Source organism: Heterocephalus glaber, unplaced genomic scaffold, assembly GCF_053883595.1.
Source record: "Heterocephalus glaber isolate CG9 unplaced genomic scaffold, H.glaber_assembly_v1.0 deba00000470, whole genome shotgun sequence".
Classification (NCBI taxonomy): domain Eukaryota; kingdom Metazoa; phylum Chordata; class Mammalia; order Rodentia; family Bathyergidae; genus Heterocephalus; species Heterocephalus glaber.
In genome coordinates this window covers 17,026,132-17,037,866 of record NW_028258145.1, presented here as the reverse complement: position 1 = coordinate 17,037,866, position 11,735 = coordinate 17,026,132, and the positions used below count along the sequence as shown (strand labels likewise).

General features: G+C 44.5%; 1 pseudogene; it reads left to right on the top strand.

The window, feature by feature from the left end:
• Positions 1-6,310: 6,310 nt before the first annotated feature.
• LOC147829789 (U2 spliceosomal RNA) lies at positions 6,311-6,450 on the top strand (annotated as a pseudogene).
• Positions 6,451-11,735: the final 5,285 nt, after the last annotated feature.

The following is an 11,735-nucleotide window of genomic DNA, read 5'->3' as shown; positions in this document are numbered from 1 at the left end:
GATCTCCCCCATGTTCTGTCACTTCACTTAATCCTTCATCAGCTCTAAGAGCAAGGGGCAGCGATCCCCATTTTACAAATAAGATAAACCAAGACTTCCCTATTGGCACAGCTGGGGCTTCAATCCAGGCCACATCTGACTCTGACCTGCCTCTCTATCAGTGCTGGGGGTGCCAGCGTGACCTTGCAGTCATAGCTCCAGGGCGCTTTCAGGGATGTATCTTTGACCTAGGACACAGGGGATGGATTTCCTGTCCTTAAAAAAGCAAAGCCATGTCTACACAGAGCTGAGTTGTTGGGAATTGCCACCTTGGGGACAGGCAAAAGAGACTGAGCCAAGGTCATGAACTTGAGTATGTGGTGGACGCCTGCAGCTTCTCTCAGAGATTCTCCTGCCTGGCTGCAACAGCCCCACGCAAAGGAAGCAGAGCCTCCCGTGAGCTGGGTAGAAGGCAAATAAATTAAAACAATATGGAAATGCAGAGGCCCAACTTCTTGATTTTAGAGGCACTTCAAGATTGTTTAAAAAGTAAGATTGTACCACTTCCCAAAAATGCTTCTGATGCAAGAAGAAGCCTGAAATTGTGTTGGGTTTTTTAAATATCATATTCCAGTAAAGAAAAAGTTTTCTATCCCCCAGGCCTATCTGGATGTCCCAACCCTCCAAAGAAGTAGTTCCCAAATGAACTGCTTCCAGCAGCCAGAAGCTCAGCGATACCCACAGCGGAATGACGACTCCTAGAGTCTCCTGGTATAGAGACCTCATTGTCCCTTTACGCCCAGTCTCTCCAGATATACAGGTGATTACACTCACCAAATTTAAGAATCAGAACACAGCATGGACAAATGAATAAAGAAAAGCTGGTATATATTCACAGTGGAATAATATTCAGCCTTATTTAAAAAGGAGAGCCTGTCATTTGTGACAACATGGATGGACCTGGAAGACATTATGCTAAATCAAATAAGCTGGGCACTGAAAGACAAAATTCTGCATGATCTCTCTTGTATGTAGAACTAAAAAAAAAAAATCAAATTTACAGAGGCAGAGTCTGCAATGGTGTTCTTGGGGATGGGGAGATATTGGTCAAAGGGTTCAAAGTTTCATTTAGACAGGAAGATTAAATTTTGGAGACCTATTTGTGAACTCTGATATGGTGAATGTTTAAATTTTTTAAATTTATTACACTGAAAGACACATTGCCATTAATCTCCCTCAAAATACTCCCCATCTCTTCAAACACAATCTCATCCTTCTTACCTCTTTCTGGAGCAGCTCTGGAGTCCTCTTTCGTGAGTGTATTTAGTGTGCTGTCATGGCAGCCTTGATGTCTTGGATCAATTCAAAACATTTGCCTTTCATGGTCATTTTGACTTTGAGGATGAGCCAGAAGGCATACAGGGCCAGATCCTGTGAATAAGATGGATGAGGATGTATCATGTGTTTTTATTAGACAGAAATTGCTGTACCAGAAGTGATGTGTGACATGGAGCATTGTCATAAAGGAGGATGAAACTGCCCATTTCTCAGGACATTTTCTACCCACATAGTTTCTTAAATGCTTTAATAATTCAGAATTCACCATAGTGTTCCTGAGTACAAATTCAGCCTGCATAATCCTTTCAAACAATATCACCTTGATCTTGGATCTTGATTACTACTTTTTTTGCAGAAGGAGACCTGGATGAGTCCATTGAGAACTGTGTGCCTTAAGTCTCAGGATCATAACCACAGAGCCAGTTTTCACCTCCCATGGTAACATTTCTTAAAAAGTTAAAATCCGATGTGGCAGGATCTCACAACTCCAATGAAACTGACAAAATTTCATGTCCCTCCACCAAATTTTCTGTTAATGTTTTGTTCATGATCCATGATTAACGGCACAATTTAAAACACACCATCTCACAACCATAGCTCACAACTGACTACACTGCTTGAGATGAAACTCATCACTCACTGTTACTAAGGTTTGACACACCACTTTTTTATCAAAGGTCCTAGCCTTGCTGTTGGATGTCACTTGGTAGTGGCATTTACCATATTTTGCAATGATACCATGTGCAGCATGGTGACTCTAGCTGAAAATGTGTAGTATACTTCAAAATTGCCAGGAGTGTAGATTTTAAGTGTTCTCAGCACAAAATGATAAGTGTGTGAGTTAATGGATATATTAATTAGCTCAATTAAGCCATTTCACAACATGTATATATAGTATATAGTCCTGTAATCCCAGCTACTCAGGAAGCTGAGGCAGAAGGATTGAAAGTTTGAACTAGCCTGGGAAACTTAGTGACATCTTGACTCAAAATAAAGTTAAAAGGACTTGAGGATGTAGCTCCAATTGTAGAGTGCTTGCCTAGCCTGTGGGAGGTCTTGGGTTCTAGGCTCGGTACTTAAAAAAAAAAAGTATAAGTATAATAAAGCTTTATAGTTGTATACCATAGATACAATTTTTTAACCATTTGTTGTCAATTAAAAAGAAATCAGAACACATAATCTGACAAATGATTTTGTTCTGGTTTGCAACTGTGTTTATATGGAAAATCTAGCAAATGCTCCTGGCTCCATACTGTTGCCCTAATGCTTAACTAAGAAGAATACAATTCTTCGACAGTCAGACCACCTTGGCTACTCTAGGACGTGAGATGCTGAGCAATAACAGACATGGTCCGTTCGGGCTCACCTTTGAGGCCCTGCATCGTGTGCAGGGCAGCACAGGGCAGAGGAAGAACCCAGGTTTTGGTGTTCCAGTCCTCCCTCTCTCTCTCTCTCTCTCTCTAACTCTCTCGCTCTCCTCTTCTATGAATTCTGTGAAGGGCTCTTCTTTCCTTTTCACTTCATCCACTTCGGCTCACCTGGGCATCGGCTCACTTTGAGCTGAGGGCTGGAAGCCAGGGGGTTTATTCCTCTGCAGACATCCCAGTTAGGCTCTGTGCCTGGCAATGGTGTCAGCTCCCCTGTCAACTCCAACCAACTGTCAACAGTGACCTGAAAACTCTAGGCTCCTAGAAAAGAATGTGGTGACTGATTGGTGATGTCTGCCAGGGCCCAGGAGGAGGAGGGAGTAGTACAGGCAGGCCAGAGAAGTCATATCACCTGCCACAAGGTGCTCTGACTCCAGACAAGAATTTGGGTCCAAGTAGTTTATTTGAAAAGATATATCAGGAGACAAAGAAAAGAAAGAAGGAATGCAGGATAGGGTGTGCTAGTAAGTGGGTTACTGAGACTGGAAGCTCTATTGGGGACACCTCAGGGAGAGGGTTGGGAGTGGACCTTGGAGTTATCCAGCCTGAAGACTTCCAGGCCTCACATGGAGGTCAGTGCTCACTGGAGGACACCCTTGGCATGCATGGGCAGGTACCCACCGAGTCTGCTCCAGTGTAACCCCTCATCAAAGAAAACCAGTCCTGCTCTGACAGTGGCACTGAACACCAGCAACTCATTCCTCTAGAAAAAGCAGGCCTGACCCAAGTTGATGAGGGGCAGCAGTGGGGCCCAGTAGGACACACACGGGTGTTGAAGTTGGCCAGGCTGTGTGGCCTCAGGCAAGTTACTGGACTTCTCAGCATACTCCTGGTAATCTCCAGGTGACCAGTTTTCCCAACTGGGTTTTGTGAGGATTCTCTGATAGCTCCCTTCTGAGATCCTTCCCTGACCTTCAACTCACTTAGCACTTACTGCTCCCACCCCACCTGCATCTGAGTGGCTCTGCTCTCCCCATACCTGTAGAACCCAGCCTCTGACTACCTGAGAGTCTGAGAAGATGGTCCTGGGCCATCACTGAGGACATATAAATGGGCAGGGGCCTCTGGGCATAATGCCAGGCTCTGGATCTCTAAAGTTTTTGTGAAATGTCAGTTTGCTGAGGCAGGAAGAGGATATTTGGACTTCTCTTTTCTGCTCATTTTTTATTATCTTTTCAAAAGTTCTGTTTCTGCTTTGTTTTTTTTAACATCCATCCTAAACAGAAATGTTTATGTGTTTATGTGGAAAGAGATACATATATTAGGGTGTATGCTCAAAAATAATTTATAGGTGTGTGATCAAAATGTCAGTGAGATGACTGCAATTGACCTTCTCTCTTGGCCTGGGTCACTCACGTCTGACATCTCCTCTGCTTGGGATTCTCCCCACACCCTTCCTGTTTGTCACAGACTCTTCTCATAGAATTACATCTTGGTGAAGTTTAGTCCCTGGCCTCTAAAAGTTTATAGAGGAATCTGCTATTTGTTACTTGTGTAAACACCAAGATAATCCCAACCCTGCTCCTTCCCAGCCTTGAGTTCCCTTTCCTGTACCTCCCCAGGGCTCCTGTTCCCCACCTGTGCTGCAGCCACACCACACCTTTGCTGTCCCCTGAGCTGGCCCTGAGTGTCCCTGTCATGTGCCTTTCCTTGAGGCACATGTGCCCCACTCCTGCAGGTCTTAACCTCACCTGATTCCGAGGCCCACGGCACAGGCCGTGTCCACCATGAAACTTTTTTGGGTCCTCAAACACTAGGAGACACATCCACCAGTGCCTCCTGGGAACCATACCTGGATGGCCCCAGCGACACTGGGTCAAGATCCACTACGTGATTTGTGAGGCTCAGTGTAAAATGAAAATGTGGGCTCCTTGTTCAAAAAGAAAGAAAAAGGGTCTCTAAAATCCTAAATGGCAAAGCTTTTCCTTTGAGAGCTTTTTCCTTCTGGCTCTCTCTCGACCTGTCCTGGTGGTTTTGTTCTTTGTTTAACATTGTGTGCGTTAGGCAGATGCTGATGGCGAGTACAGACCCTCACAGGCACCCGGCCACCTTGTCCTCCACAACGTGGCACAGACCTGTGACCACCAGGTTCCCCTCTACTGGGCTGGAGTGTGAGATAGCCGCTGCCCTTTCTCATGGGTCTGTCACCATACCCATGGTGGACAGGTGATCTCCAAGGATTACCACTTCCATGCTTGGATGTGTTGGGTACCTGGATCAGATGGGCAAGAGGTTTGTTCCTCCTGAGTGGCCTACCAAAGGTAGAACTATCAAGGTGCCCATCCACAGCCTTAAAGAACTCACTGCCTAGTGTGGCACCTCCCAGACTCTTCTTATTCTACCATATCTAAGTACCACATGCATTATTATTACTTATTTAGTACCTTTTTCCTCAGAGTAACCAATTGTTCCCTTCAATAAGTCTGTTCCTGAGAGTTTATGTATCAGTGTAATATTAAAGATTTATTATATCCATATATTTTAATGCAAATTAAAATAAATACTAAACTATTAAAATATTAAAAATCCCAGTCCGCATTACCAAAATGCTTCTCATGGACCAGCAGTGGGGTAAGGTGCCCTCGGGAAAACACTGATGGTAGAGAAGAGGGTTGGCATTCATAATGGGCACTGATAATTATAACCCAGTGGGAACTGGCCTCATGGTGAGGGACAAGTACACTCACACAGACACCACAGGAAAACAGGACCCAAACTTGGGGCTTAGTGCTCTATTTTCATTGTCTTAAAATGTTTAATGATTATATCTTTGAGTTTGTGTTTTGTGACTCTAATGGGATGATGAAGGATGTGCTGGTGGTTTGGAACCTTGGCCCATGTTACACTGCCTTCTGCCACCTCCCTGGAACAGGGATTAGGAGAATCATAGTTAGAAATGAGCCAAAGCTGAATGAAGAATGAACAAATGAATGAATGAATGAAGCAACTAATGAAAACAGGGAGGCTATGAGAGTCTCCTTATATTAGGTATGATGACTTTTGATTAATCTATTCAGGATTAATTTTTATACACTTTTAGAAAAAATATGGAAGAAATTAATTCCTTTAAAATATACAGAAGGCTATTGTGGAGTGAAATGCCTGCCCACCTTTTGGGAGCCTCCTCCTTGACCCAGAAGTTCAAGATCATGGCTGGAGGCAGAGCAAATTCATGTGCTGTGCAGGGTCCCCTCAGCCAGTCAGGACTTTCAGCTAGTCTGGAGGCTGTATCCCTCAGGTGGTCTGAGGTCACACTCCATGCCATGTATCCCAGGGGATTTGTGACTTGTAGGGATGTGTGACTGCAAGGCATCAGTTGATACCCTTGGGAAGCCCCGGGTGAATGTGTGGCTAAATATTTATCATCAAAAAGTTGTCAGCCTAGAGATGAATGGTATCCAGCTGAACTTTTAAATCAAATGTCACTTTATCAAACAACAAAGCCACAAAATTTTAAAAAGGTCAAAGACTGAAATGTCATGTATGACAAACATTTTGGAAATAAGATTTCCTAAAATAGAGTGACACATATTTAGTGGTTGTAAGCCAACCAAAGCCACTTGCAAATCACTTCTCGGCCTTTTGGCTAAGATCAAGTGCAAAGCCACTTGCAGCCTCACTCATATTTTCCAGATGATTTTTTTGCTTGCATCTTGAAAAATCATTAATACATGTCTGTATGACTTACAGTCTGTATTAGATGACAGAAAAAGACATTTCTAGCACAGAATTTCAATCTACTGGAACACGTCACCTGTGTTTTCTTTATTTTTTATGAGAAATTTTATTTTGAGGTTTTAAGGTAACCATTTGGAATGAGCTGACCCATTTTAGGATTGATTATGTAGATCAAGAGCTGGATGTACATGCTTATTGCAGAGGCCAAAGGTTCCCTCATAATTCTGCTTCCTAGACAAGGTCAGGGTCTCCAGATCATTCTTCCAGGTTTTTATCTGTATTTTTGTGCATAGGTGTGTGTGTGTGTGTGTGTGTGTGTGTGTGTGTGTGTGTGGTATGTGTTCATATATACTACATGAGGTGTGATCAAAATATACAGTAAATGTTTAAATTTTTAAAATGTATTATAGTAAAAGACGCATTGCCATTAATCCTCCTCAAAATACTCCCCCCTTGCTTTGAACACACTTTTCCCACTTTTCTTGTGACTTTCTGAAGCAGTTCTGGAAGTCCTCTTTTGTGAGTGTCTTTACAAGGTGTGATCAAAAGTACATCGAATGCTGCTATCGAGTGCCATTCAACAGAAATGCAGGTTCATAAAAACAGTATGATGTGTCCTCATCCATCTTATTCACCAGATCTGATACTGTGTAACTTCTGGCTCTTCCCCAAAGTCAAAATGACCAGGAAAGATAAACTTTTTGAATTGACTCAGGATATCAAAGCAGCCATGACAGCACAACTAAAGAAACTCATGCAGGAGGACTCCAGAGCTGCTTCAATGGGATGAGTGTGTTTGAAGAGAGGGGGGAATATTTTGAGGGGGATTAGTGGCAGAGTGGCTTTTACTGTAATACTTTTTTTTTGGTACCAGGGACCTTGTGTGTTCGAGGCAGGTGGTGGAACCACTGAGCTAAATCCCCAGCCCCCACTGTAATACATTTTGAAAATTTAAGTACTCACTGGAGTTTTATCACACCCCCGTATATTACTACTTACTGTGCTATGAGATTTTCCCCTTTCATGTGACTTGACCTAGAACATCTTTTCAGGTGAGCTTGTAAATGTCTATCCTATGAGAAGACTTTTCAGGATGATCAATCAGACTCAATTTTAAATCAGACAATAGAGGTCCAGGATTACAAACATCTTCTGAATTCAAAGACTTTCTCCTAATCACAACTGGAAAAAAGCATGACATTTACCACTTCCTGAGGAAACGGCCTACTTTTTTCTGACACTATCTAGCCTCATTGTCCCCAAGCCACAGCCTGTCCTGCACAGCCCAGCTGCAGCTCTGCTGTGCCTCCCAAAGGTTGTGGCCCATCCACCTGGCCACAAAGGTTACTTCTTAACCAACCCTTGTTTATAGACTGCCCACTATCCTAGGAAAAGTCGGAGTTCTGGGGAAGATTAATTTATTCTGAAATATAAAAAGAAAGCTGCATAATCAAAGTGAATATATTTTTAATTAAGTACCTATAAGTGCATTATAATGTCAACTTCATTCACTGAAATATTTAGTATGTTGAAAAATTTCATTACATTTGCAAAATAATTTGAAAGTGACATTTCCTCCTTTGCAAAGTTCTTAAGGCATGCATAGGGATTGTCAAGAAATAATAGTGATGCTCCTATCCTATGTTTTAATTGTTAAAATCATTTTAAAATGTTTTGAAATACAAAACACGCACATACACAGTCAGCCCTCCATACCTGTAGGATTCACACCTGCAAATTCAACCAACTGTGCTTTGAAAATATTAGGAAAAAAATTTGCATCTGTACCGAACAGGTACAGACTTTTTCATATTATTATTCCCCAAGCAATAAGGTATAACAACTATTTACATAGCTTTTACATTGTAATAGATATTATAAGTCATCTAGAGATGATTTAAAGTATACAGGAGGATGTGCATAAGTCATATGCAAACAACATGCCATTTTATATAAGGGATGAAATAGCCACGGATCTTGGTTCCCTTGGGTGTCCTGGAACCTCTGTCCTGTAGACATGGACTAGTGGGCATGTGTCTATGTATGCATATGCATGTTCCTATCTAAGATGCTGTAGGGGCCGTGTTTGATGTGAAGGTCTTCAAGACCCTCGGCCTCTGGATCAGCATAGCCCAAGGAACCCTGCAGAATCTTCTTCTGCAGACAGGAAGCAGGCATCATGCTGGGTCGAGAGGAAGTTCTTCTCAAATGATCTCTAAAAATAGTTCCCAACACATGGGACTGGATATTAGTGGGTTTGGGAAGCAGGAGGATCAGATGCAGATGGAATTTTGAGAGCCAACCAAAATGGAAACCCTATAACTCGAAGGATGTCTTCATGGCTCCCCTAGGCCTTTTAGAAAAACTCATAAAAATGAGTCAAACACTGCCATGAGAGCCAATGCCTTACTGCTTAGAATCCCATTAAAATGCATTTAACTTTAGTTGAAAAATGCACTTTAAAAATATTAAAGTCTCATATGTATAATATAGTGCATACATCTTAAGTGTGTCACTGAATGTCTTTGTACAACTGTACACCCCCAGGTTAGCACCCCAGACCAACTGGTAGAACATCGCCATCACCCCAGCAGACCCCTCTGCTTTCTACCAGGGAAACATTCTCCCTTCCCAGGTCACAGCCATTCAGATCCCTATCTAAGGTTGCCCATTATTGGACTTCATAGAAATGGACTTACACAGGCTCCATTCTAGTGTGTTTGGCTTCTTTTGCTCTTCATGGTACCTGTGAGTCCTCCCCACCCCCTCAGGTTTTAGCAATGACACATTCACCCATGGTCAGGCACCTAGGATTTCTGTCCCACAGTCTTCTTCTATGTCACCAGAGTATCATTTCTCACCTCCTATCACAACACACAGACATGGAAGTGGACAAATGCCAATTTCAAAGTACTTATAATTTTTACCAGAGAAGTGTAATTCCCCCCAATACAAAAGTTACTCATGCTCATTAAAAAAACAAAAACAAAATCCCTAGCTTTGAGAATCTTCTAGAATTTGCCCACACCCAGCCATTCATGGGTTGGCTCTGCTTTTGACCTAAGTAGCCTGGCCTAGGAGAGCAAGTCAGGCCAGTCTCATTGTCCCTCTCAGGAGTGTGTCCCCTAAGACTCAGAGAGAAGCTGCATTAGGTGGAGACACTGGTCCCACTTGGACCCTCTTCCAGGACTGATGGGACCCCTCTCCCAGCAGCCGCAAGTCTGGGGGTGATTCAGCCCCCCTCACCCAGGGCAGCTCAAGGGCAGTGACTGGCTGACATGGGAGTGCAAAGGCTCAGCCCACTTGTGCCAACTCAGGGCCCTCGTGGGATGGCTGAGCCCTTCTTTTAGCCCATGTGGAAGCCCACTTTCTCCCACTGCTACTCCTGTCTCTTCTTTCCCCCAGTCACTCATAGGCACTGACTCTGTAGCATGCCACAATAAACTTCCTGTTTACTCATCTTTATCTTGGAGTCTGCTTCTTGCAGGACCAAACCAGCCCAGGGAGCCTGATAATCTAGGTGTGGCTCTCACATCTTCCCATTCTGACCTCACCAAGTCCTGCATCTTCTGCAGGGCATGGGGGTGGCAGCTCCTCCCCACTGCCACCTGCTTTGACTTCCAACACTCTGCATGTTTGCTCTAGAGAATGGGTTACCCAGCTCTCGGGGTCTGCAAAGGAAAAAGTCAGATAAGTTGAGGAGAAGTCGGGCTCTCTGAGCCTCAGTCTCTTCATTTGTTAGGGTTTTTTGGGGTTTTTTTTGGTACTGGGGATCAAACTCGGGACCTTCCTTGGCCCTCTTCATCTGTTAAATGGGCCACAGTCATTCATTCCCCCTCACAGGATCTTGGGGAAGATCAGAGAGGAGCAAAGCTACTGACTTAAGGCTTTCTTGTTCTGCCAGGTCTCGTGTCAGTCACTGATGGACTAGAAAAACAAAAAGTCCCACTGACCTTCATGTAGAGTCCCTAAAATTCCCAGGACAAAAAGCTACTTGCTTCACGATATCTCCCAGGGGAATAAAGACTCCAACACTACCAGGGACTCACTTTGACAGATGGCAGAGCCCATGCCAGGTGCTGCACCAGGCCTGCCTATTACATATGCTCCTTCATATTACAGAGAAAAAACTGGAGTTCAGAGAGCTTAAGTGACTTAGTCAAGGTCACACAGCTGGAACACCATGGAGCAAGTCCCACCCAGGCTCCTGAGTGCCAAGGTGTTGTTTGGTTGGAATTACTGCTCTCATACCCTTCCCACTGCAAAAGAGATTCAAGGTGGGCAGAGGGGTCAGGTGCCTAACCCCACGAAGCACCTTCACATTGGTAACCATAGTGGGACTACTCACCCCATGAAAACCAGCACATGCTGCAATTCAGGACGAGTGTTTTCATGGCCTGCAGTTGCACACTTTCCAGCCAGCTGTGATGGATTCCTCAGGACTCCTACAGGCGCCCTCCCTTCCTTCCCCCCACAGTCCAAGCATTTGCTAAGGTCCCTCCACCCCGAGTGTCCCTCCCACCCCCTCTCTCCCTCCACAGCCTCTGCTTCTATTATCCCTTACTCGGTCTCCCCTCCCCACTCCACCACCGTGGCACAAATCACCTACTTGTACTCGCCAGCCTGTTACAAGGACTTTACTAGGGACACAGCATCAACCTCTGTTGCCACAACTAGCCAGTTCATGATAACTGCACGCCACTGTCATGGACTTGATGTCACAGCACCCTATACTACCTGCCCTGTGGCTTCAAGACACAGACCCCTGCCTGGGGGTCCCCAGCTTGGAGATCAGCTCTCCTCCAGCCCAGGTCACAGCCAAAGCATTTAGTTTGCAAATCCATGACATTTGCCCTTGACTTCCTTGGTTTAAGAGTTAAACTAGATTAGCTAGCTGCATGCTTCTTTGGTTTGGAAAAAAAAGTGAGTGGCATGTTCTCATGGCTGGTTAACTTGTAAAATCTCTCTCTTTTCTCTAAACTTGGCACCAAATCTGTGACTCCTGCAGATGAGTCAGTAGAGGGGGAGCTGATTCATTGGCTTTGGTTTTGGGGAATGGCACGAGGTTATGTGTCCTCTGTCTGCTGCCTTCTCCAAGGAACAGCCCTGGAAGACTGTGCACCTAAATACGGCCTCATACAGGCCATCCTGGGAGGGCCCAACCCCACTTTTCATGAAGGCTGGGAGAGGAGGCCCACAGGCTGCCAGGGCCCACATGCCATCCATAGCACAGAGCAAGAGGGGGCATTTGTGGGGACAGTGAGATTGGCTCCCTCCCACCCGCCCTCCCCCACTCCAGCAGAGAGGCAGGGG